Source organism: Vidua chalybeata, chromosome 1 (assembly GCF_026979565.1).
Source record: "Vidua chalybeata isolate OUT-0048 chromosome 1, bVidCha1 merged haplotype, whole genome shotgun sequence".
In the NCBI taxonomy this organism is placed as follows: domain Eukaryota; kingdom Metazoa; phylum Chordata; class Aves; order Passeriformes; family Viduidae; genus Vidua; species Vidua chalybeata.
The window spans coordinates 68583157-68606458 of NC_071530.1; the positions used below are offsets into that span (position 1 = coordinate 68583157).

General features: G+C 37.6%; 1 long non-coding RNA gene across 1 annotated transcript; it reads left to right on the forward strand.

The window, feature by feature from the left end:
• The first annotated feature begins 6588 nt into the window (after positions 1–6588).
• Positions 6589–22563, forward strand: LOC128798476 (uncharacterized). The gene is made up of 4 exons (XR_008434437.1): positions 6589–6701; positions 8052–8148; positions 17967–18116; positions 22477–22563. It is a non-coding gene; the product is annotated as an uncharacterized LOC128798476 (long non-coding RNA).
• The last annotated feature ends 739 nt before the right edge of the window (positions 22564–23302 follow it).

Here is a 23302-nt window from a genome sequence, read left to right on the forward strand (position 1 = left end):
AATGAGTAAGTCAGACTAAATTTCTATCTTCTTAGCTCCTAAAATTGAAGAAAACAGATCCCATGCTAAGAATGGTTCAGCAGTTCTGCTGGTGAACATCCTCTTCCAATCAGCACTCAGAGAATATCCAAGCTCTAGGAGACAACCCTTGTGCTTAAAATAAAAATGTTGCTCTGATGTTCTGACCACAGTGATTCAAAGATGTGGTGTGTAATATCATGATTGTTTTCTAGGTCCTTCCCATCTCATTCATGTTTTTAAACAAACTAATTTGGTGAGAGCAAATATGAATACATAAAGCCAAAACCAAGTTAAATGTTCTTAAAATGCAGTGTCTCAGCCGTTCAAGCTTTCTAGAATTATTTCTATTGTTAATTTTTAGATCAGATTAATATGAATTACATCAGACTGCTTAATAAAACCATTTATTCATTTTTTTTTTATCCCCAGAGTATTTTCTTTCACATCACTACTCTGGAAGTGCTGCTGGTGCTCTAAACATCTTTGTACATCTTATTTCCACAAATGGTTGTTTTTAATCATGCTTGCTTTTTAATAATTACTTAAAATTATTTTCTCTTGTGCTAAAAGGACAATTTTGAAAACAGCTTCAGTTCTTACCACTGCCATTGTTGTACTATTTACCATTTGAAGTGCCTGACTGTCAGTGCAACTTAACAGCTGCCTTCATAGGCCTCTTATGTCAATGGTCCTTTACATAATGGAAAGATTGTAAAGCTCCCACATTTGACAAATGGCATTTCAAGTGGACTGTGTGTCATTTCAAGGTGAAGCACTGGGTCTTATACAAAATTTGGTTTTAGTGCAAGGAATTTTAGTGTTTTCCTTAGAATTTAGGGCAATTTAGGCCTATATTAGAAGTCCTATTGGAGTTTTCATACAGAGCTGTCAAAGAATACCAGGATGTGACATTAGTCCACAGCCACTGGGAATACAGTCCTGCAAAGGGAAGATCTCCCTCTATCTGTCCACAGTTTACAAATTAGCTTCCTGATCCGATCACTCAGACAACTGCATAGAAGAATAATGGACCCAGCTGGTGTACAGAAAGTTTTACCAGGCAACCTGTTAGAAGATTCTGTAACTGGACCACCCACATGACAGGGTGCTATGAACTAGCATCTGGAGTGCATTGCATTTTAAAAATATTCATGAGGAAGGAATGTGTCTCCAATCCAAACAATTACACAGATAAAATATCGTCAGTATCAGTAAAAGGCACTGGTTCAGTAAATTTTCCCAAGTCTAGATCTCAGGGGTTTAATGTCTCCAGTATTCCTGTATTTCTCAGACTTCCTCTAATTTTTTGAGAAGCAGGTGCATAGCACTTCTGCTGGCTTCCTGACTACACAGAGCTAGAACTGGCTTCCCAGATCTCTGGAAAATCCATGGATTCTGTGCAAAGACATGGAATGCAGCAATCTGATTCTGAAAAAAACAGCTATTTGCGCCTTCTTGCATAAAGGGATTTTTGGGAAGGAGTTCTTCATGATCAGTTGACAAATGGCTGTTTTATGAGATGACAGATGCCCATTTTCTCCAAAATTCTGAGTTTAGCTCTAGGTAGTGCAGCTCACTCCAAACACCCTGGTTTTATCCCCTTTGGAGTTCTGTCAATCTTTGTGCAGTTTTTGTGGCTGAAGCACATGTTCTATGAACCTCATACTTGGTAATCAACACTCACCAAGGTCTTTGGATGTGTGCAGAAGCCATTGGTTTATTAGGTTACCCCTGCTCCATCTCAGCACTTTATGCATTTTCTCTTCTCTAGATACAACCATTTTATCTTCAAGATATTTACTGCAAATTCAAGGCAAGTATATAAATTTTCTAAGAAAACCTCTTCTCTCATTTTTTTTTTGAGACTGAAGCAAATGGATTGTCCTTGCCACAAGGCAACAATATAAGTTTTTTGCATCACATAATTTGCATAATCTGTGATAAAAGCACACATGAATGTCAGGGGAAAGAACAGGGACTACTTTTAGCAACAGCCACGCAGCTGGAGACTCATAGGAATCAGGTCCACAGTGACGTCTCCATTTTGGTGACATCACAGACCTACCTGAAGATGCAAAGCAGAAGAAGCATTGAAGTGTGCAGTCCACACAATGGAATATTGTGTATTCCACAAAATGGAATAAAGTCTTTTCCAGCAGATTTTTTGAGGAAAACTGGTCATCCAGTGTTGCACAATGGCTTCATCATGGCTAGATAGTGATGAAGAGGAACAGCATCTCTATGGACCTTTCTGTTCTATCAGCCTTTGGAATGAATCTCTTACTCATTTGCCCATCAGATCTTATGAGACTGCAAAAGTCATTATACACACTTTTTAGCACTGTTTTTACCTTATCTAGGGCCCCAATTAGTCTGATTTAATCACTTTTCATAGTGCTCCCTTTTAAGCTATACCTAATGTTATTATAAATTGTATGCAAAAAATAATAGGATTTTTAAAAATAAGGCTTTAACCCCTATTCTTACCTTTTTTCCAGGTCTCTGTTAAAACACAATATTCAATCAATATAGTTTTAGCCAGGCCATACTGCACTGTTTTTCATCTCCTCTTTCTTTTAAAAGCGGCCATAATTTGTTCACAAGTACTTTTAAAATTATTTTTCTAATACTGTAGATACATTATATTTATGTAATTATTTGGATTGACAAAACATTCTTTCCTCTGAATGCTTTCTAAATGCCTAGAATTTCAGGTGCTTATTCCAGATGATTCTGGTGCCTTAGTGGTAATGTCATGTGTTCCAGCAGCTTTTACATTTTATTTGCCTCTGTCTTGGCTCTGTTTTTTCTATGGATGAAGGAAGATTCAGTGCTGAGATACTTTGTTGTGCTGAGAGCAATACCATCTTGCCTTGCAAGCTGTCTTCTCTCTACTACATGCCTAGAATGCATGTGTCATCAGCTACAGGGAATATGTGTTTTCAAAGCAATCCCTCTACCTGCAGCACTTCTTTATGACTTGTCAGGTTGCTGTGAGCCATCCTAGCATAAGAAGTATTGGCTCAGTTTCTTTTCCTGTTTAATTCAACCACCAAGCAGAATGCTTTTCTAGATAGTCTGAGGTATTTTCAAGTTGCTGAGCTTCTGTCTTCCAAATCTTTGGTTGTGTTGTCTTCGTGATCTCTTCACTACTTTGATCATGCTCTTGCCTTGCCAGCAGACTTGGCCTGTTTATGCTTTTCTTGTAACATTATATTTTGTTGCCTTTCCAGCTTATCTTTGTTTATGACTTCCAATAACTTCCTCTGAAGTATTTAGTATCACTTTCTCAAATATTTCCCATACAAGCTATAGTGAGATTTATTCATCATCCCAAAGTAATAGCCTGAAATGCACTCTCAGCTTCACTTTGCATGATTTCTTTGCCAAGCAATCTTAGCAATTGCAAAGGATTAGAGAGATGGCAACACCAAATCATCTTCAGGGCTCTATCTTCCTCTTTCTCAGAACAGAAGAGAACAGAACAGTTCATGCTCACAACCACACTGTACTTCTATAGACTTTAGCATTGCACCATGACAGTCCATATCTTTGACTAAAAATAATGTGGTTTTTGGCCTCACAGCTTCATGCATATGTACGTGAGAGAGGCAAAGTGATACTGTGTGTGACATTGATAACCTGGCCGTTCATTGACTTTCTGGTTTTTAATTCAACCCTCACATTTATACCATCAGCTAACAGATTCTGGAAGCTTGTCTAGACTGTAGTTTTATTCATCCTTCTTCTCTGAGCCTTCTGGTGTGTCGGTTGGTGTCTGCACCAGAATATCATAAACAGTTCAGAGTACCAGCTGTAAACATGCAGTACCAATTTACCTAAGTATCAGTTTCCAGTGGCTCACTGAGGAAATTGTAATGCTTCCTACCTCTGTAGCAATGTTGTTGACATATTTTTCTTGCCCACTTGTCTATCTGAAATTGGAAAATTGTAATTTCATATTGTCACCTCTCCTATGTTCTGTTTTGATTATTCCTGAATTCTCTAAATCCTATTGCATATTGGCATTTTATTGTAATATAAAACAATGTTATACAACTGATTGCAAATGTTTCCAGCTTTAACTTTAAGCCAAATATTTAGACCCTCTTAAGTGCTGGATTTTTTTGGTTCAAAATTTAATTTTGCAAAAACTGTTCTGTTTCCACTATGAGTCACACCAGAGAAAATCAGGAAATGTCATAATCTCCCAAAAGAAATAAAATGCAGGGTTTTGACCAGATCTACTAAATCACTAATACAGACAAAATATATCCTTGCATTTCATAAATTAATATGCAAGCTACACCTTGATGGGTAGTGAAGCCAAGACAGTGCTGCTGTCCCACTGTAATTCTAATGTTTATAGTCAAGAAGCCAGAGATGTAGCAATTTCCTGCAATGCCAATCTGGTCACAGCAGGCTCAGTACTGCCAGATTTACTACACAAAATCCTATGGATTTCCATGGGCTCACTCTCAAGTGAGTGTCTGAGGAATAATGAAGATATACAGAAACTTTGAGAAACTACCATGAAGTTTCCCGGAAAAGATAATTCTGCTTACTCGTTTTCCTTCCTGTTCTAGGAGAGACAAGGGGGATACCATACTCTTGCATCCAATGAAGTGCAAACTGAGCCTTACAATTTTTTCAGCAGAAGCACTGCCTTTCTGTGTTAGAGAAATAAAGACACTTGTCTGTACGTAGACTAAGCATCAGAAGTATGACAGAGCATGTGCTGGAGTCCTGATGCTCTAATTTTCCACAATGGAGACTTGGCTGGGTTGAAATTCTCCATTCTAGCCTATTACAGTCATATTCTCTTCCCACTTCCATTGGGAAATCAATGGTTGGGAAGTGTCTAGATCAATAGTTAACATACATTCTAAAATAAGGCTAGGATGCAGCCAACATATGTACCTGGATTTGAGATTTATAACTCAGACGTAAAAAAAAAAAAAAAAAGTCTGAAGCATTTTTGTCATTCTGAAAATGTGGTAAGACTCCTACTCCTATTGATCTCTCAGCATTCCCTGGAGGGCAGTGGGAAGACCAAGCTGTTTGTGCAAGATACCATCAACCATGTGAGGCCCTTTGGGGAATGAGGTATCGAGCAGTCTGAAGGCAGAATCAACCTGACAGCAAGGAGTGTCTGAAGAGTTGTCACTTACTTCAATATCAGAGAGTAGAGAGTTATATATGAACCAGCAGAAGTTTGTATTCAGTCTAAGGATTTGATTCTCCTCTCACTTCAGCAAAAGTGTAGAGAAACTGCTAAGAAGCCAATGGTGTATAAAAAGTATAAAGATGAAAAACAGAGCAGGAGGTATTCTGTAGTTTGTGGGCTCTGATTATCAAATCCACAGTACTACAGCATGACAATTTTATTCAATTCAATAAATCAGCATGAACAAAACAGCAGAGAACCAGATCTAATAACGAGCAGACACTGACCCAGGCCAAACCGTGTTTCATTGACAGCAGTGAAAAGCCATGCAGAATGCCATGGATTTTAGAACTTGGCCAAAAGTCCCAGAACCAAGAGACAGTGAGTCTGTCTCACATGCCACGCAGAAACAGCACGTGTGCTGGAGCTGTTCTTGCTGAAAAAGGACACAGTAGCTCCAGGTGCTGAGATACAACAGCAGTGTCTACATCTGACACATGCTGCAGTATTAATATGAAAAGTAACTGCAGGCATTTTCTTCCAGGAATGGTCAAACTCTTTATATTTAAATCCATGCAAAATGGCTAAAAAGTCTGTTCTTAAAAAAATCAGACTGAGTTTAGCCACCGGCGCTTTTCAAAACTGAAGGTGTTTTATGTCATTTGTATACCAGATTTAAATTCTGCAATTTTTTTTTTTCATACTGGGCCAATGAAGCTGGAGGAAAATTACTTTTAATAAACTTGCCAGAATCCAAGGCAATGCACCCTGGTCAGGGCTCTGAGGATTCTATTGCTGATGAGTTTGCTGCTAGAAAATTGGTAGGCAGAAACATTGCCTAGAAAGATGTTCACACTCTGTCTGAAAGGAAGTTCAAAGAGTAAAAAAATCTGTCCCCAAAACATTGCTGCTGGAAAGTTTGACAATAAGTAGTTTTCCCTTAGAGAATCCTTGAATTTTGAAGTCTGTAATAGCAGTTCAGTACTATGCACAGTACAGTCTACCTTATCTTCAAGGTAGAACCTGAAATAAATTTATTGGTGAAGCATAGGCCTGGCAATCCAAATAATTCAGCACTAATTACTTAGATTGGAAAATAATACTACTTAGGAACTTATTTCTGGTTATGGATGTCTCTGTATCGCATATTAAAACCAGGCAATCCCAGACAGATGTAACAACTGACACTCCAAAATGCAGGTGTAGTCTACTCTTCACATGAGTGAGATCTTAAAAACAAGCAGATGACTGGCATTATGACAGCAGGGCTTGCTGTAAGAGAGATAATGTTATGCAGCTTTGTCATAATGGCATACCAGGGCCAGCTATGAATTGTGGTTCTTGAGAGCAACATTAGCTTGGCTTCTGCACTTAGCTGGTGTGTCTCCCATCATGGAAGTTTCCACTTAGGAAGAGTGAGATCAAGCTGTAACCTTCTTTTGTTTATAAGACATACTTGGGATGACCACACTGGTGAATAAACTGGAAGTGTGATGCAAGACCATTTCATCAGGTAACAGGTCCTTTCTTACTGAGAATAGGCTGGAAAGCAAGAAGCAGTGCTGGGGGAGAAAGCATAGGACTTGGTCTGCACCATCCTCAAAGAGGAACCTCCGTAACTGGTGTTTCTGAAGAGAAAGTCCTGGGCTGTGCGTTAAACTGTGTCTGTAACTTGAAGCAACCTGTCTCATTATTAATTTTACACTTCTGTTCCAGGATATGTTGGGAACCCATCTTTCATCCCATATTACAAGAGTCACTTGAAGTTCCCTTTTCTTCAGTGATAAACACCAGTTTGTCTTTAGATCCATAGTAGTGGCATTAGATAGTAGAGCTACACAAGGAAAAAAATAGCTTCCATCCTTTTTTCAGGCATCCCTCCTGTGATGTCTGTATGAACCACGGAATGAAAACTGGCTCTGCTGGCTCTGAATTCAGGCTATTCTCTTCAAGTACCACATGTCGGTGAAATTATAACAACTTAGTTGATTTACCACAAGAGCTAAGGGACTGGAAAAGAATAATACTATTTTGTGTCCCTGCTGTCTGAAAATGTATGTAATAAAGAATCTGAGAACACAGGAAGATGCTTTCCTTTATTCAGAAGTATTGACTAGAGTAGCCTCAGATAATACGCTCACAATAGAAACTTCGACTGTCAGGATGACACATTTGTGCAAAGTGAATTTTGAAAAAAAATCTTGCCTGATACTTTTCACAAAATCAACTTACTCTGGTTTTACAGCTGTTTACAGTGACACTTTTATAAATGAAAAGCATCCTCTGAGATTATGTTTCACCATAAATAATTGTCCAGAACTTTTCCTGCCTTCCATGATCCTGACAATGAATACAATGACAGGGAGAATTCCTCCATGACAGTTTTGTATCTTAGGATTCATAAGGCAGATTTTTGTAGTTAAATCACCTGAAAAGCAATGTATCACGCAGACTGCAAAACCAAACTATTTGTCAAAAGTCAGAACAGGGAGTTTCGTTTATTTCTGTATTGGCCATCAATGAAAACAACTTGATCTGAGGCAGGAAAGGGTAAGAAGATCCTAATTTTCTCTATGTTTTTTTTTTTTTGTCCTCTAATTTGGTAATTAAGATCTCCACTATCATTTCAACAAAATGTGTGACCCTTGCACCTAATGATTACTTCTGTTTCAAGGGAAGGCAATGCTCGTGACCACTGTGAGAAGACTGTCAGCTGGCTCCTAGATGGATCTAGACTCAAGCTTTCCTCTCCTGTCTTTTTTTTTTTTTTCTGAATACTAAGATACATTTTCCTTACAATAAGTCTTTATGAAGTATTACTTGACCAAAAACAAATTCTGATTTTGATGGATTTACCCAACAGGTCTAATTTCTATAAGAGGAAAAACGAATATTCCTACTGGGCTGTGACAACAAATGAATAAATTCAGAAGAGATGCATCATCCTTCTAAATGTATCGGTAAGAGCAATTGACTTGACCTCACATTTATATTTCCAGATTCCAAAAGTTAAGTAGCAGGAATATTCCAGCATGAAGGGACTTATAACTCAGTAGCAGTTCCAATCTTTATTTTCCAGGTATTTGTGAAGTGAATTTTCAACAATGTCATGACATATATATTATAGATACTAAGTACATATATTCTTAGGGGAGTTTTGTCACCAACTCTGTGGAAAATGATGCTGGACATCACCATGGCTAAGCAAAAAAAAAAATACTCAGGTAAAATTTGGGAACTCAGACTTGACCCTTGGCTAAAATATCAATTTTTTACATCTCACATGCTCTGCTAGGCTCTTAAAATAGGGTTATGCATATAGTCTATTAATGCTTATATAAAACACCAGAAAGAATTGGCATTTAAAAGCATATTTGTGATATATGGAGCACTGAAGACTTAGATATCAATTTTACATTGATATAAAATCCTGTTCCATCTTATTGAAATCAACTGGGATTGCACAGCTGTAAATTCTTACAGAATTTTTGCTGATGATCACATTGTAGCTAATTATCCTGCCTTATCCTAATTATCTTTAATCTGTCCTGTTTAGAGCAGTAGTTAAGAGGTACTACAAGTGGATTCCAAAGGTGTTAAGAATTTACACTGATACTTACATGGCTTAAGGACCAATTATAGTTTTTGTTCAATAATTTACACTGCATTCTAGTAATATTCAGCAATACTCTTCTACCCCACACTTCTTAAAAATTCCAGTAAGGTAACTGTTTTATTGGACTAGGCTCGTTGCAATTATAGGCTTACCCTGGCTGGGACAGGCTTGCACACCAGAAATAAAACCATAATGAGGCAGGAAGGAAAGGGAGCTTAGCAGACAGGCTTGCCCATGGAAGAGAGGAAGGGAGAGCATGTAGCTAGATACAGATATCCATGTCGGCCCTGGCTGGGAGGGCACCCCGGCCCCTCTTGGGGCAGGAGGAATGTTTGGTTTCCTCCTTCCTCTGCCTGTCAGATCCCCAGTGTTTGTACTGGGTGCTCCCTCTCGAGCAGTGCCACTGGCTGGGGTCAGGTCATTGCTGCAGAGCATCCTGTGGTTGCCCAACCTGTGCGTGTCACTGGCTCCTTCCCTTCCTGTTCTGTCTCCTGTTCACCAGTAGCTGCTTGCCTGGCACGTGGGGAGGAAACGCTCAGGCTGCAGGAGGGAAGGATTTCCAGGAGGCGCCAAAACAGAGCCTGCAGACATGGTGAATGGCAGCGAAAAGCAATGTACTCATTTCTTCTCTCTTCCATGGGAGAAGTATGAAGCCTGGCTGCTTAGAGAGCTGACTGGTATGGTGGCAGTTCCAGAAACAGGTGTTTGCCAACCATTATAGAAAGATACACACCTTTACCACCCCAAAAGCATTGAATTTCAGTGTTAAGAGGTTTAGTCACATTTTCCCTCTAAAGCATTAAATGATCCATTATTAAAGGAGAAGTATATGGGACACAAGTCCAGTTCATCTATAAAATTGCAAGGGAGTAATCAACAACAGCTGCCAGCTCAAGCCAAAGGAGCAAAGGTAGCAAAATGAACCAGCAGGAAGAGAGACAACAATCCAGTAGACTTTTTATGGAGAAGGGTACAGAAAGAAGACTGAAACATGCCTGGAGACAAGGTTGTTATGGATGTTGAAAATAAGATTAATTTCATATCCCACTGCTGTAACTGACAAAAATAAAAGGAAGAAAAAAGTATTTAAGTAGTAGTTCACACCCCAAGTAGGAATACTCAGACTTGCTATGAAACAGAGACTTTATGTAGAACAAGTTTAAGGCATATTTTTGTACTGCAAATGGCATGTACTGGGTTGCTTTGCCAGCAACTGTAAGGTGAGATTAGTGACCTCTTTGACTGTAGCAAAGTTGTGGGGGCAGCTGGAACATGCTGTAATGCCATGCATAAGCTGTTCCCTCAAACTGTAGCCACTTTGCTGGATGCTAATGATGTGATACAGGCACAAGGAAAAGTCTCCCTGGAGCCTTGTATTCTCCAGGCTGAACAACCCCAACTCTTTCAGCCTGTCTTCATAGGAGAGGTGCTCTGGCCCTCTGATTGTCTTCCTGCCCCTCCTCCGGAATTGCTCCAGCACATTCATGTCGTTTGTGTGCTGGGGACCATAGAGCTGGATGCAGAACTCCAGGTAGGGTCTCATGAAAGCAGAGTAGAGGGGGAGAGTCACTTCTCTTACCCTGCTGGTCATTCTTCTTTTGATGCAGCAAGCAATGCTGAAGAATAGAAAAATGTAGCAAAAAGAAATAGCATTGAAAGTAAAAAGAAAATACAAAGGACACACCGTTTCTGAAGACTGATAGCCCTGAAAAGCTTTCAGGTCTCCAAGGAAACATCAGGTCACATTATGCAAAAATAATGCTCAAATAAATTTCTAACAAGGCTCTGTAATGGAAAAGGGGAGAGTGCTTGGGAGCAGTCACTGTTACCTAATAGTGGAAATCTAAGAAAAAGATTATAAGAATATGAGTAAAGCATATAGTAAAGAGTGATCTTCCCCTCATGACAATCCTCTGCCTTCTGACTATAAACCGTTTAGGGGCTTTCTGTGCCAAATCTGCATTCAGATAACATGTGCCTCACCCTGTGAATGTGTCTAATCCTTTTCTAATCCAGTTCCACATTTTCAGTGGTTATGCTCTTTGGAGTGAGATGATTTCATCAGTTTACCTAATGATGCTGACATGTAATGCAAATCACAAGCAATTCGAAAACACCAGGAATTGATTTTAGCTACAGCTCAAGATACTGAAACAACAGCATAGTGATGTAAGGCTCTTGTACCATTTGTGGTTGGAGACGATGGAGCCAGCAATTCACCCATTCAAGATGAATGAAAGTCCATAATCAAAATTAGCATCATGTTTTCCTCAGGAAGTTTTTGGTTTTGTTGCAGTTGTTCTGTTTTCCTTTTATTTTTCTGTAAGCAACAGCAAATGAGCCCTAGATAGAAAGTCACTACTCATATCTGATGATATGAGCAGTAGATATTTTTCAGAGTAGGAGAACAATGGTTCTAGATTGTCAATGGTAGATTTCATCCCCACACCTCAGTATATTTGTATTTGCAACAGAAAGCTCCAGCCAGTTCCCTGAAGCACTGCCAAAGGTGGAGTATCATACGGCAGAAAATTGTTTCAGAATCTTTTGCAAGAAAGGAATGATGGAGAAGGCCTGCTGTTAACAGAGAGAACAACATATTTCAAGTTGAGGTTTTGTTTATAGGAAACCAAGCCCTGATCCTGGTTAATCAAAGGAGTATACCTACAGAATAGACTACTCTTCAGGACAGATTTAGAAGGGTATTTATTTATTTATATTATAATATTATAAATATAATCATTGTAATATTTATAGTATTTATTACTGTTTAGCAATACCAGTAGACATGTAGTATATTGTGCAGAAGAGCTTAAGCACTTTAAGCACCACTGGCTTTAAGCATTTCTGGGAGGAGTCTGGTTTAAAAGGATAGTTACATCACTCTACTGGCAAATAGAAATCCGCCACAGTAAATACCAGTAAGTTGGTTGCTCAGGTATGATAAATATCTGGCTACAATACTAAATGTATTACAAAGAGGAAGTAAAACTTCAGCTGACCACAGGTAACCCAAGAGGAAGCCTTACTTCTATATACATAGTTATAACTGCAGTACATACTGAATGTCTAAGTTTCAAATTATGACTGTTCATGAGTAACATTTTTTAACTTTTGGCTTCTAGTGCAGTACCATTTTTAACCTTGGCTGTTACTTCGGGAAGGGCTTTCTGGATGGTGCCATCTGGCTGTCATCAGCTACTGCTCAGTCATATGCAGTTGTGAGAATATATCTTAGGACAGGGGAATATTCTATTCAATCTAATTTTAAGTTCATGCTTCATAATACTGTAATATCTGATAATTTCTTCCCGTTTTCTCTGGTAGCTTATAGTTATTTTGATTAACTGCTTGATTTAAAACTACACTTGTAATTCTTTACCTATAAATGATGTCTTTTTGCACCTGTTTTATCTTTTCATCTGCTACAAACAACAATACAGTACATTTTATGTGACTGACCACGTTTAGAGTTTTGCTTGTCATGAGTAGTACAGATTCAAAAGATACTGAATAATAGTATACATAAATCCCTTTAATATGCTAACAGTCTGATTCTAGCATTATACATGGATGAATATCAGTGTTCATAAACCCCGAGTAGTTTTTTCTCCTCTCAGGAGTGAATGTGTATCACAGTACAAAGATTACCATTTACAAAGATTATGTGGTTTTGCCTGTATATTGTTTTTTGTCTAGATGAACCCCAGTTAATACAAATTTATTAGCACTATAATTTGTGAAAATCCTGCAGTCAGATTTGTTAGCCTGGTCTCCATGCAATGTACAGCATCCCATTAATTTAAATGGCTGTACATGCACTTCACATATGCACTTTCATTACACAATATTATAGTGTTTGTTTGAACTACAATTACCCATAGATTTGATCTGGAATCACATTTTTCACTAAGGGAGTTTGCAAAAATACATGGGAGAGCTTAGCAGAAGGAATGACTCCATGATTTTTTACAAAATACCTAGACCTGGACCACTATTTCAGCATATCCACATTTTTCCCGAGTCTTGGACTTGGATCTACAATTGGTAGTTCAGGCTGATCAATAAAATGAGAACTTTTCCCTACATAAATGTTCTACCAACTGAAACACAATCAATGGTTTAATTTAGTGACGGTGCAAATTCCATTGTGCACATGACTGAAAACCTCAAACCCTGCAAGGAACTGCCTTAATTCTGATTAATTTGTGTTTTAATTAAAACCTAATCAAGAATACCCACATGGGATTCTTGTAAGAATTTAATTAAGTTTTAAAACATATATCTAGATAAACAGATGCAACTTTGTGAACAAGTGGGCCTGATATTACAAAATTATACTGAAGTAATATTTCAAGTCTTTCAGCCTGTTTTCAAGAACTGCAGTTTTACCCTTAAATTCACTATAATTCTGATGAAACAGTTTTTGCTGCATGCTGATCAGCTGTTTGCATCAGACAGAGTAAGAGGAAAAAGCATGAATTAGATTTATAACCATTTAGGATCTATTAGCCATTATGCTTTCAGTTTTTCATAAGTTTTAATAATTAATGTCCTGAGAATAGCAGATGGTCCCAATTATTTTCAAAATACTGTAGTAAAAACATGTTTGTTTCTTTTTTTTTTTTTTTTTTTGTCTTACAATATGACACCGAATGTAAGTGCTTCTGGCTCCAGCACTCTTCTTCTCTCTGACTTATATTCTCTGGTTTATTGCTATGCCTCTGTTTTAGCTGAGAGACAAGTTGAAAGCAATTGTCACTCCAGACAGAACCACAGATATGAATTTCTGTTTAATTTTAAACATACAGACAAAAGGACTACTGAGTTCATTTGAATCCTTATATACCCCAGAGTTTGGAAATTGCACTGATTCAAACTCCAATGAGGAAGACTTAACAGTATGCTATTTCTTGCCAATATATCAGTTCCTCTAGTTTTTCTCTCCACGTAAGCGTCCTTGTTCCCAAATCAGAATATCACCCATGAACAAGTATTTCAGGTTCATACAGCCACCTGCAATGTAGTAGCCCTAGAGTATATGTACACTTTATAAAACTCCACAGCAGTCGCACTCTTTAAATACAACATACCACAGACACTTCTCAAAACCTTCTGACAAATGTAAGACTTGGAGTAATTCACAGCTACAGTATACTGCAGGAAAAAAATCAACATTTTCATCACTGTGCTATGATCCTGCAATAGCAGAGTAGTTCCTAAAGAAAACTTCTAGAGTGTCTTGGAATGCAGTGAGTGGCCTTCAAAAAAGAGAATAACAAGAAACTCAAGTTAATGGTCCCTGCCGATCTCTCCTAAATTAAATGTTCTTCTTTCACTTTAAATCTGCCTGGCTTATTGCTGAGCACATAAGAACAACACACAACTTTCTGACCTCTACAGGACACCAGGGGAAGCCAAAAGGTGGATTTTTTTACTGTCTAGGGATAGAGTAGACAAATAATGAGACAGCATCTCAAATCAGTGATTTTTGGAGATACAAATATATTGGGCATTCAAGAGATCCTAAGTTCCCACCCCTATAAATTTACTCTTCCCATCATATAGTCTTTACAGACTGATGTTTATAGAAGTTCAGTATTTAAAACATCATCAGCTTCTTACCCTTGCTATTGTTGTTTGCAAGATCACTTCATATTATGCCCTAGAAATATGGTAGGACTTTTTCCCTCAGTTTTGACCTGAAGTCCCCTGATTTTATGACAGTGTTATTGTTCAGTTTTTCTCCTTTCTTATGTACAACTATCTTTTAAAAGTCTTTTGGTCTTCCTTCCTCTGCAACTATTCAATTTTAATCTGTTATTGAACATATGAAAACTTACATGCAATATTGTAAAAAAAGTCTTCCTGGTGCTTCATATAATGCAACTCCTGCATTTCTAGCTCTACTGGAAATACTTGAGTCAATGTGTCCTAATACTGCATTTCAAAGTTGCTTCAAAATGGTTGCCAACAGCAACCCTCCAATAACCAATACACCAAGATATTTTTCTTCCACTTTATTCCCTATGATGCATGCTATTTTTAAGCAGTGTGTGCTGCTCTGTTATATTCCTTTAAGAAAGAAAGAACCGAGTCACGTGGCCCTTATAGAGAGGAAGAGACTGTTCTTAGCTTCAAGCAAATACCTCAAGGAGAAACACTTCCCTGAAGGCAGGGTGTGGTGGGCAGAAGAAAAGGCAAAACAAGTCCTCCAGAGCAGCAGAGGGGTGAAGAGATTGCTTTCTAAGGAACAGGGAGCAGAGCCAAGGCTAGAGCTCTATACCTTCTTTTTATGCTCCAAGAGAGGACTACACAAGAGGTCTGGCAACCCAGAAAGCCACTCAGTGGACTGAAATCACAATTAGAAAGAAGGATCCAGATGATGAAGTTTCTGTGGGCAGGAGGCACACTTATAAATTGATTCTTCTCTGCCAGCTCACCTAGCCACTGAACTCTCTTTGTGTAAAACACAAACTGTTCTAGTGTACATACAAGTTAAACCTGGTCTTTGGAGAATGAAAGTCTCTTATTTTTCGACTTTGGAGAGCTCATTATAAGAAAGATGTTTAGGCAGACCCACTGCAAAGGTCTGGCTGGGTTAAAAGCCCATGCGTGCGTGACCTTATGCTGCTCAATCCCTACCATTTCTGCCTCTTGTTCTTAACCCAAAAATTATTAAGGAGTGTAGGACAAGTCTCAAGACTGTCCTGTGAGGAAGTGTCAACAGATTGCCATCTTTGTCTTGAGAACTTCTCTTTTCATACATTTGAAGCCTCTGCTAGTCAGCACCTTAACTACCTAATTAGCTCTTGCGATGATCCTCGTAATTTCCACTTCAGTAATAATTTGTCTTGGCACTATAATAAGTGCTGCTCTAATGTGTATGAAAACTCAGGCTATCACATTGTCCCTGTGTAAAAGGTCAATTATCTTACCCAAAAATATTACAGTCTGAGACCATCTTTATTTGATAAAGCCAGGATTATTCCCTTTTGCATTTCCCTTCAAGGCTTTAATTATTTTTTCTTTTAAATATTTTCTAACACTTTATACAATGTTGCATTCAAATGAAAAGACTCAGTAATTCATGTGATTTCTATTTTCCCATTTTTGTAGAATGTAAAAATGAAGGGAGATAGAGAGTATATTGATATGAATACATTTATTCTGTTGATAAGGCCTGAATTTGTATTCAGTTGAGAAGAGTCACCTTCTATAAATTGTTTGGCTTCTTATATAGATATAATGCACTGTGATCAAGGTTTCCAAGGCTGCCAAATCTTCACCTTTGCAAGAGCTGCTCACCTTTATGCCAAGTTCAGAACAAATATAAAAGATTTCATGAAGAACTTCATTTCAGCAAAGCCTCATTTTTCAACAGAATACAGTGTCAAAAATATTAATCAGACCTAGCCATAGATTTCTTTTCCTATGTAGTCTTTTCCACCATCTCTGTGGTCTTTATGACAAGCTTAATTGGCTGAATTTAAGTTATTTGGGTTCTCATACTGTGACCATAACCTTGCTTTCTAAGCGATTACTTAATCCTTTTTGTTTTGGGTAAACATAGGTTAATGTCACTGGTACGTTATGTAACATGCTTTTATGGGGTAATATTTCATTAGAAGAGAAATATTTAAGAATCTTACTGTCTATGAATTATTTTTATATCAGTAATATTCACAGTGATTGATGACTAATTTAAGATGTATTGTCATAATTTTATAAACATGTTGTTTTCAAAGCACTTTTCAATAGTCTCAAGTTCAAAGGGAATTAATGGTGAGTGCAGAAAAGCGGTTAGAGACCTCTTACTTTTTATTTCAATGAATATTTGGGGATGCATTTATCACACTGTTCAAAATGTTTAGCATATTGTGAATAGATCCATCTACAAACAACATAACTTCACAGATTTTAAGCACAGGAGAGAATACTGTAAGAACACAATATTGCACTACTGATTCCCTGTGCCACAAAAGGCTACAGGTTTCATAATTAATTCTTACTTCAAATCCAAGAGCTTACTTCCTTTGAAAATTTCCAGTGACACATCACTTACAATTCTTTCTTAGATGTTCGGGTACTGATTTTTCTTATCCCAAGACATTTTCATTCTATTTCCAGCTTTGACTTTCAACATTAGATCATCTTACATTTCATTTATCATGTTTAAGAGCTGCCTTCTAGTGTATGTTTTTCAGAGGCAGCAATCAAATCACCGGTATACCTCTGCATTAGTGAGCTTTTCTCCTTTTCTCACAGTAAGTCATGCTTCTCTTTCTTTAATCATCTGCCTCTCTTCCAAAGTGACTGTTTAACATTTTTCTCAAGAGCATATTTTAGATAGAAAGCATTTTGCTAGACAGTGTACCAATGATTACACCAGTGCTAACTCCATTGGCCACTGCATACTACAGAGATTTTTTCAGTTTAGTATTGCTTCCAGCAGGTAACTTTTTCAGTCATTACCTTCCATACTGTGGTCCCACCTTCTGTAAGGGGCCTATATCCCTTTTTAAGGGCCTATATCCCTTAAGATGTCTGTGCTGAAACATGTTTTGTTCGCTTGAAGCTGGTTACCAAACAATTCATGTCACTCTCTTGATGTTCTCTATTATAATTGAGCATACCCCCACAGCTTCTGAAATGTGCAGTTTCTATCAGTAACCACTTGATGATAATTTGCCTTTTATAGTAAATATTTTTAAATCAATTTATAGCCTATCATATAAAATCTTACTTGGGTTGCATCTGCAGTTAATGAGCAATAAAAGTTCATACAATGAATCAATAAGATTCATCAAGACAGCAGCCAGTATGAAAATGTGTTTTAAGTGAATTTGTACTTTGTGTAACAAAATTTGGCAGGCTGTGACCAAATCCTTTAATGCACTGCTTTTGCTCAGTGATTTTAGGCTGAATTTTAAAATTTGGGATGAATATTATGCTTTAAAAATATATCCATATTTTCAGAGAAAGCGATCACTGTACTAAAAAAAGATTAGGTCGTTTTGAGATCGTGAACATTTCTGCAGATAGCAATAGCTGTACAAATACTCTTACTTTCCCAGTAATAAAAGCCAGGGACTCGAAGGACCAAAATCCAGTGTTTTTGAAAATATTTCAGCAGATAAAATCTCTGTTTGTATGTTTCAGAGGTGCAGAAAGCCTGGAATGGGTGTGGTGGAGCTGAGAGCACCAGCCACAGTAACCAGTAGAACCAGTTCTTTTCTATATAGCCTGGGAAATCCTGCCTTCAAAGACATGAGTTGACTGCTTTTACTAAAATATCCAGCTCACATTCAGGTAAAATTCAGACTATAAATCACTATCTACTGGGGCTTACCTGGATGTAGGCCATTTTCATAAGAGCACACCTACTCCTACCATATGACAACAGAATTTGACTAACATGCTTTGGATATTTCTCCAAGTGTGAAGCCAAAGTGAGCCATAGCAAACCATTCTTTTCCCCTTCTTTTTATACTGTAGGGTTGTTGTTTTAAATGGGAATACTCTCCTGCCAACATGTGTCTCATCCCAATCACAATTCCATTGTTAAGTGCACAATTCCATATAAGTGCAGTGCTTATAATGCACTGTCCAGGTCTCACACTAACTGCTGATGTTGGAACCTCTGGCATTGATCCTGCTATTTAGGTTCTCTCCATTTGTCCTTCAGAGGGAGAGTGATTTCACAAAGTGTATGCTTTTTATATATAGAGGAAGAAATACTCTTTTTCAAAAATTAATAGCCGCATAAATGAGGCTTATAAACAGTAGAGAGAAGCACCTAATTTTGAATCTGTAGCATTTAAACATGTAGAATGCTAAATAAAACCAAATATGTGTTCTTTTTATTTGACTGGACTATGTAAGCTGCAGTTAGGTTCCTGTATGCATTGCTAATGAGGAGATATTAAAAGAAATTATGTCCAGCTTTACAATCTGAATTTTAGTGACAAGTCTTTTCTCTATGTCAGTCTAAATATGTAGATCAATTTGATATTGATAACATAGTCAACATGTGCTTTATTTCATGTTTTATTTGGTTTACTATCTCTTATCCATGCATCTCATAAAAATAATTACTATGCTTAAAGAAGGTGCTTGAAAGGCAAAGAAAGGGAGCCATTAAAGCCAGTGATGACATATAAAAGGAATAGTCATAAGTCATTGCATATGATACTCTGGTCAGGATAGACTGACCTGAACAGCTAACCACTTATCAATTATGTATTCCTTTCCAGCAGTCCTTGGATTGTTGATGGATTTTCTCTTCACGCCCAAGTTTTTATGGTTATGTCTTGTATTCACCCATGCTGATGACAGTCATTCACAAATAAGATAAGGGGATCTATCCTATACAAATGTCCTCCATGGGGCTTCTTCAGATTGCTGTGATATTTAAAAAGGCATGTTTTGTTTTAATTGACAGAGGCAATTTGTTAGGGAAATCCTTAAAGATTGGCTGTACAGATAATTCACAAAGCAACCAAATTAATCAATCTGATCCTGTATTGTAAGAGGGCAAAAAATTACTATAAACGTAAATCTCAGATGCAAGAAAAAAGTGCTGTATTATTTAAGACCTCAGAAAAATTACTGGAAGAAAATATTCTTCACCCAAGACTGAAAAAGGAGAAATAGGTCAACTATAGACTGTAGGTTTGAAAGAGATGAGTTACAAAAGAAATTTAGGACAAGAGGCTATTGCATCAGACAAAGGAAGGAAAGGGCCATTGCAGACTCTGCAGTAGGACAGCAGAAATATTAAGGACCAAGAAAAATCCTTTTCTCTTTTTTCATCCATTTGCTTCACACTTAAGTCATCATCTGCTGCATGACTGGGAATGCAAAAGTGTGAGCTTGCTTTCCTCTAAATTGTCAGTAGGCAAGAGACTTAAAGGATGAATCTGAGTTGTCCTTTAAGGCACCTGAAAAACAGACCCATTATAGCTTGATTCATATGGAACAACTCACTAGGCTGACACCCACTCATTTCCTTTCAATCACAATGCAGGGGAGTTTCCTGTTTAATCACTTCTCAAATGGTCATAATTTTGGTAGGTTCATCCGTTCATCTTTCTGATCACCATGAATTCAACATTAGAAAACATCTACCAAGTAGGAGTTGCTGTATGGTGTGTACAGCAAACAGTGCAGCTGGATCAACAAGCAGGCAGAAATTATAAACACATAGTTGTCACAGAATATGGGGAAACTGCTCAGGTAAAAACAAAAAAGAAATCCCATATTACTGAATTAATGGAGATGGAAGTAGCATATACACTGTAAGATGTTCACACAGGAAATCTAAAGGCAGAAGATTTAGAGTAAATAAACTCAATACAATCAACATCTGCTGATGCTGAAGCAATGAAGATATATTGACAATTGTGAATCCACAAAAAAACCCCAAATTTGTTGAAAACAACCTAAATTAGGTGATAGAGTAACACTTTGCCTTACTAGTGCCTAAAATTCAGTAACTGTTCTGGTTCCATTTAAGGATATGGACATTTATTTATAAACAAAACAGATAGCAAACCAATTAAATTTAGAAGCCTGTTTAAAATGATTGATGTCAATTACCACAAAATGTATCTAACAGATATATCTAACACAGGTGGCAACATGTAGGACGACCGTTTTAGCCGTAATAAGGCACATCCTGTACAAGGGTCCTCACAGTACAAAATCATTTTTCCAGACAGCTTTCTATTCCATATAGAAAATATTTTCCATGAGTCATTTTTTTAAATGTAAGAGAGAATTAACTTTGATTGTTCCCATGTCATTTTATGTTTGCTGTCTAAGAACATTTAGGTGATACAATGTCTGCAGAAAGTGAATTTTAAAAGCAGTCTCCTGATACTCCGTTCTTTGCTATACATAAAACTCTCCAGTATCCTCCACGCTCACCTAGTTGTTGTGTTGGAGATTAACACGATGCTCGGAAAGTGCATAGTAATTGATAGAAAGCAGACAGTTACTGCAGAGCTCAAGGCCTGCCTTCTCTGTGTCCTAAAATCCATGTAAATCCCTAGCTGAATCATATGTTATTAATCTCTCACCTACAAAATGCTTTTCTGCAGCACTAGCCTTTCCTGTTAAGAGTACAAAGGACATTCGTCATCTCCACAATCCAGCAAAAAAGAGAGGCTGTTATTCAGACCCTTGTAATCAAGATAGCTGAACAAGGAGCATCTGACCCCCTCTTATTACTTCATCACAAAGATGACTTTGACAAAATATCTGAAGATGTCACTGAAGTAAAAAAGTGTTAAATAAAGTGAGCATGCACCATTGGTCACTGAGAACAAGGGAAGCTGAAAATAGAACCTACTTGTGAAAAGAAGCATCGCAGACTTCAGAAACAGCACCAGAAAGAGTACAATTGAGACAAAATGAAACTGGAGGAACATCAGGGAGAAAGAGCTTGAGAACTGTGATCTTTCAGAGGGAATGCATAAAAAGGAGCACTGTGGTGTTAGCTGGTGATTAGGGAGAGTACTGTAACAACAGTAGTGAACCTTTAACATGTAGCCTGAAGAACTCTAGGAGAAGGAGCTAGTGAGGGAGGGCAAGAGAACTTTTTGCCTTTTGTCACGTTTCTCATTAGCTAATGCTACTGGCAACTAGCTTCAATCAAAATATTTCCCGGGTTTTACATTTCATCCAAGCCTATTAAAAGACCAGTTGCTCACATGAAGAGAGTTTTGAACAAGTTTTATCCACCAGCAATGTTTACTGTCTCTTTCCACCAGAATTTGGCATGGAAGTTGCACAGTACTAGAGCAGATCTAATGGTTCATTGCATGACACTGCCCCATCTCTGCAGCTGAATCTGGCTGTCTTCTGACCTTGTGCTCAGCTCATCTACCTCATTAAAATGGGAAAAAATGAAGCTAGCAAAACCCAAACAAAAATTCTTGCTTGTTTAGGGAGATGAATTGGCTCAGTCTCCATCTGGAGGAATGCCAGAGCCAGAGAAAAAGAGGGAATGAGACATGCAATAAAGAGTGTGTTGGAGAGAAAGGGGCAAGCGGGACTGATACATTTTGTGACAGATGTACTGTGAAAATTCACCTTTAGAAAAGAGGACAGTTACTGTTCCTATGCACCAAATACCTTGATTTGGTTTTAAGATTTTAAACAGACATAATTTCATCCTTAAAAAAAAAAAAAACTGGGAGATTCAGCTATGATCTATAAAAACAAGTGGTGGTAATTTTCCATGATGTGCTTTAAGAACATGATGGAAAAGAGGACAAAATTCAACACATGAAAACCATCACTGAAGTCAGAAACTGGTTTACGCTATTTTTGTTCTGGGAACTTTTAAACCTAAAAAGGACAACAGGATGTTTTGTTTTATGAAAAGGTTTGAAAGAATTCCAGTATAACTACAAGAGACAACCCCTCCCTGTAAAAACAACGAAAACAAGATGACATGAAGTACTTTAAAAGATGGGTTATTAAAATTCAATTCTCAGTTAACTGTCAAAATGTAAAGGGTAAGCCCACCATTTTGTCTTCCTTTTAAAGTCTCATTTTCCTTTCTTTAGGTCGCCTTTACTTTACCAGCAGAGGGAGCAGGTGGAAGAACAAATGAAAAAGGAGCTGACTTCAATTAAACTTTGATCTTTGCTCTTTGTTCCAGACAGAGAAAACAAGGACCAGTTTCAGCAGCTGCTGCTAGTGGGCCAGAGTATCCACAGCACAAATACACTTGTTTTGCGTGTGTTCTCCCTTCTTCCTCTTACAGTTCCTGGCAGTAAAGTGGTATTAGAAAGCCTGACAGTTCCACCAGTCCTGTCTGATTTTCATCCCTGTGGACTGGCAATATTTAGCAGGAAATGGAGGCAGAATTCTAACTGATGACATTTTAAATTCACCTGCCCACTACTTGCAGCCTGTCCTATAGCTTGTAGCAATTTCATTGCATCTTAACGACTTTTCTAAAACTGGGCTTTACTGAAAATCTGGAAACATCCAGATAATTTGTGTAAAATGAGAAGTCACAAGGAAATTTATGTCTGAATAATGCAGTGCTAGTTTTGATCTATTGGAGAAGTTTTTCCGTTTACCTGCATCTCACAAGGGGATTTTTTAAGTTAAAGTCTTATTCAAAACAGTGTTTTTAAGCCATTAAATATTTGTATGAGAAGGTTCATGTTCTCTTACAAACACCTCATTTTCTTCCCACCTCTCATTTCTACCTATTCACAGTTAGTTTCCTCCACATCTTTTCTGAGTACAAAATGGACTTTATACCTAATAATGAAATTAAGTCAAGTAGAATTTCTTACTGTGCATCAAAGATCCTGCAAATTTTTTTTCTGTTTCAGAAAAACTCAGCATGTAGAAAGAGGGAGACTAACACTCTTTCTTTTTGAGAGATATATCTTCTGGCAACATGAGGTTTTTTTCTTTAAAATACAAGTAAATCTATAGGACATGCAAAAGATGCTTTAGAAGGATCAGGC